The following is a 5,000-nucleotide window of genomic DNA, read 5'->3' as shown; positions in this document are numbered from 1 at the left end:
CATTGTAGGAAACATCCCAAAATGTTTTGAAGGTCTATCCGACAAATCTTGAACTTAAAAGTTGTAGAGAGAGGCATGTGACATTGGAACAATCTTAAGAGACCTTATATATTATATCACAAGTGCTATACCTTTTTTTTGGGCAAATCACACTTATCTGGTGCAAGGTGATAAATTGCATCCTTATGAGCACACAGGGTCGCTTGGTCGCACTTGAACCCATTTTACTTATTGAAGCATAGGTTTTTTTCATAATACTAAAAGCCATGTCATTTTTGCCGCAGCAATGCGCGAATTACATACTAGTACATATATAATGGAGCTTAAAAATTTCAAGCTCAAAGAAGGCATCCATGTGTCACTCATTGGTTCATTTCAAAGAAACCTTCACAAAACATTTAATCCAAAATGAAGGATAAGACTTCAGGAATGACAGCAAAATCAAGTCTTTGTACTCTATATAAAATAAAATGACATCAAAGTCAAAAGTCTTTGTACTCTGTATAAAATAAAACTGTAAAGTGACTTTGTGTTGTTTTTTTTTTTTTTTGCAAAAGTCACAATTGTGAGTGAAGTGTATTAAGAACAACATGCCAATTTACAAAGAGACCTCAAGCTCAGGCCGAGCCTTGAGGTGCAAGAGCTTACAATAAGGATGTCCCTTGCCTCTCATTGAGGCTGAGCATAACTGGATTAACAGCAAATGACCTATAGTTCTAAGTTTTTCACTTTGAGTCTGTAGCCAAAATGGCCTGGATAGCCCTTTGCTAGTCTCTCGAGTCTTGTTTGCCACCTATCCTGCAGATCATCACTCGGCTTTCTTGAGTGATCTCTGAGAAGCTCGCCACCTCCAAGACTCCTTCGAACACCCGGCGATTCCTTTCCAGCCATAAATGGTGAAAGAAGGAGTACCTGACAATCTGAGTGCAAACAAGAAGAGCAGGACTACCCATTTTCTTGCTCCCAAGAAACAGGTGATCAGACTTGACAAATCGGATCTGCCAAGTCCTTTGGAACCACTTGCATATTTTCCCCGCTAGGCCTCTGATCGACAAGCATTCCATAAATAAGTGTGCCAGATCTTCCCTAGCTATCCTTCACCACGAGCACCGATCAGTCCCAATTCCTCTTTCCTGGATCTTATCGCCCGTTGGCTGAGCACCCCACATCACCTTCCACACAAATATCTTCATATGATGTGGTCACTCAGGCTTCCATATGTTCTCCACGACTTCCTCCCATCGTTTTTCTGGCCATTGTCTCTTCCATCTTTTATTGAGCGGACTAAAATAATTATCTTCGTACCTTAATGCATGATATATTTCTCTGGAGCGGGGTTTCCAGAAGAGGCTGCTTCCATGCCATCTCCAGGCGTTCCATTCAAAGTTGGATTCGCAGAGTGGCATTCTCAAATTGTCAATCTCTTTTACCACTCTGTTCACAAGCAGAACCTCAGGACCATTGAGTTGGTACTGAGTTGACAGGAAGCTGCTAGTTTTCGAGCACTTGTTGATGCCGTCCCAGAAGTGGATGAGCCGATTCAGACCCTTATTATTAACCTTCCTGGCAACCTCGATCCAATGGGGGCTTTGCAATGGTCCAACCACATTAGAAAGCTAGGGAGACCAATTTAGGATGGATTTCTTGAAGTACCTGATTTCTTTCCCCCACTCCAAAACCCCAGCTGCACTCTTGCATTTTTTCACAAGCTCCCCTGACATCCCGCCCAGGCTGAGGCTAGCCCACTTAGGGGCTAGAAGTTTGTATTGTGTCTCTATCCCTTTCCACTTCCCACCTTTTGAGCCAAGTTTTGCTGCATCAAGCATATCCTTGGCCATGATAGCCAAAGCTTGGTCCTGTTTAGCCAAGGAGACCGTGAATTTGGCGCAAAGAGCTTCAGCATGGGCAACTGGGTCGAGAATTTTGAGTCCCCCTTGGTCCACCGGTCAAGCGGTTGTCTCCCACTTGGCCCACTGCCAAGGTTGGGAGGTTTTCGTGTTATTCTTCCATAAAAACCTGTTTACCGGTTTTAAGAACTCCTTCCAGTGACACTTAGTCATCTTGAGAAGTGGGCTAGTGAATGCAACATAAGGGAGCATGAAAGAATTAATCACTTTGATCCAGCTCGGGAAGGGGAGAAGAGCATAATCCCATCTTTTCATTTTGGTTCTAATTTTTTCCAGGACCCATTGAAATCTTTGCTTGTGGGTGACATCCACCCCCAAGGGGGCTCCCAAGTGCCTGAACACTTGTCCTTTAGAAACCATCTCGCCTGTCCAAGCAGAGGGGTCAAAAGAGTCATTTTCCGACAGGGAGATCAGTCTCGACTTCTCTATGTTGCACTTAGACCCCGAGGCCACGGCGAATGTTTTCACAATCTCTAGAGCTTTCCTGAACACCTGAGGGCACGCTTTCAAGAAGAGGAGTGAGTCATCTGCGAAAATTTTTGCCATGAGCTGATCATTGCCCGGTAAGGCCAAGCCTTGAATTTCCCCTCGCACTGCACTTGCTTTGAGCATCGTGATGAGAGGATGCGACCCTATGGCAAAAAGCAATGGGGCATCCTTGCTTGATAGATCTTTTGACCTAAAAGGAGTCCACAATCCGATCATTAAAAAGGAGCTCCGACTGGCTACCCGCGCCCAGAGTGCGGATGAGGTGGCATAGGCGAGGCCCAAATCCTAGAGCTCCCATGACCTCTTCAATGAACGACCATGTAACCCTGTCATAAGCCTTCTCGAGGTCTAGCTGCAGTAGAATGCATTCTTGCTTGGTGAAGGCTACGTATTTGATGCCTACCATTGCTGCCAAGATGTTGTCATAAATGGATCTTCCTTTAATGAATCCATGCTGATGTGGAGAGATGATCCTATTCAGGATGGGGGGAAGTCGAAGGGCGGCTGCCTTGGCTATAATTTTGTAAGCCACAGACATCATAGTGATGAGGCGCCAGTGCTTAAGTTGAGAGCAATAGACTTGTTTGGGAATGGGTTTTATAAGCCCTCTCTTTACACTTGCATCTAGTGACTCTTCGGTAAAGGCTTGGTTAGCAAGCCGTGTGATTGGGACCTTAAGGTCATCCCAAAACTCTCTAAAAAATTCAACTGTCAACCCATCCCAGCCAGGGGACTTTTCCTTGCCAAGATCTTGCAATGCAATTGAGCATTCGTCTTCGGAGAAGGCCATATCCATGCGGATGGCTTCTGATTGGGGAACCTTACTTTCAACACTTCCAAGTAGAGTAGCCCAGGCTTCCTCTACTTCCGTCATTCGGGTCTCTTGTTGGCCAATGATCTGACTGAGATAGTTGAGCATAAGTCCAGCCATCTCGTCTTGGTTATGGATTTCTTTCACATTCTCATCATACAATATTTAAACCCTGCTTCGATTTTTCTTCACTTTTAAACATCTAAAAAAATGGGCTTGATTAGAGGCCTCTGGTTGGAGGTTGGTTTCCCTGGATATATAGTAGCCTTGCTTTCTTGATTTCCTCAAGTTGTTCATTGGCAAGGTAAGCTTTAGCTTCAAGCCAACGCTTGTGCTCATCCTCAGTTGCCACCCCAGCAGCCTTTTTAGAGGTTAGCAAAGCCACCTCGCCCCTATGACAAGAAGCTTTTTCTCCCCTCTCGGGGCCTGCCCCTCCACTTTATCTTTCTTGAGCTATAAGTGAAAGGGCATGTGATCGGATAGGCTTTTGGCAAGAATCACCTTCAACTCTATCATTGATGGGATCCAATCCGCTTGGTGGGAACAGTAGCACCTGTCCAGCCTAGAGGCGGTATGGGCATACTGGAGACTCGTGTAAGTGTAGCCTGGCGTATTGCCCCATGGGCCCACTTCCCACAAGTCAACCAAAGCCCACTTCTCACATAAGCTCTACCATTTAGACTTTTCTGTGCCAGCCAGTGTACTGGTAGAGCTAGTTCTGTCCTTGCTCTTCTCAACCATATTAAAGTCCCGGACCATCAGCCACTCCCCTTCTATAGGAGTATCCCTAAGATGCATCCACAGTTTGGCTCTATCCTTTGCATTGCAGGGGACGTATACATTTACTATGGTGAGGGGTTGACCTTCCCATCTGATTCTAACTCCAAGGACTCTCCCGGAGGGGTGGTTCAAAACCACCTTTGGCTCCAGATCTCTGTCGGCAATGACCATGACACCGCTGAATCCATCTCTGCCTTCTTTGTAGAAAGCCAGCTTTTTTCCAAAAGCTTGCTTCCTCTTGCTATGGGTGTCCAGGTGGTGCTCTTGGATGGCCCAACATGCAGTTGACTGTCTTCTCCTTCTTAACTTCCTCCCAGAAGAGGGTACTCTTCTTCTAGCTTTTCAATCCCTTCACGTTCCAAGATTGGAGAGCGAGAGTATCCATTACTGGGAGAGGGGAACAAATTCCTCTACCTCTAGTAATTCTTCTCCGAAATTCCCATTCAAGTTGTCTTCTTCCATTGGCTCCTTCTAAACAGGGATCTGAGGGTTATCCAGCTTGGAAGTGAGAAGGTCTTCGTGGTCTGTCTCCCACATTGCTTCGAATAGGTTGTTATATAGGAAGGGAGGCTTGGGAAAATCCGGCGGGAGACCCTTGAGCTGGCCCAAGGCCCTAGCTTGTGATTTAAACCGTTTGCATGAAATGTGAGAAATCTGCTTCCAACCTTCATCGTTTGATCTGAGAGTTGGAGACAAAATGATCTTTTGCACTACTAGGGTGGCCGTTCTTTGTTGAGCAGTGGAGGAGAATCAGTAGCATTGGGTGGCCTTGCTTTTACCACGGTTGCTCTAGATTTGTTTCTCCGATTCTTGGGTCGCGATGCCTTTCCCTTAATTGACTTGTATCTTTTCAGGATTTTTCGTAGGATTCTTAGTTAAGTCTTCGATAGTCGTGTCAGCCTATGGGATAGCTTGTGCTTCCTTCTCCCCTATCACTTGGTCTAGATTTCTTACCACCTCGGCGAGACATGCCCTCGCAAAATGCCCGAATTTGTTACATTTGAAGCAAGCTC

This window comes from Adiantum capillus-veneris, chromosome 13 (assembly GCF_014529385.1).
Source record: "Adiantum capillus-veneris isolate H3 chromosome 13, ASM1452938v2, whole genome shotgun sequence".
Lineage (NCBI taxonomy): Eukaryota > Viridiplantae > Streptophyta > Polypodiopsida > Polypodiales > Pteridaceae > Adiantum > Adiantum capillus-veneris.
This window is presented reverse-complemented; position numbering follows the sequence as displayed.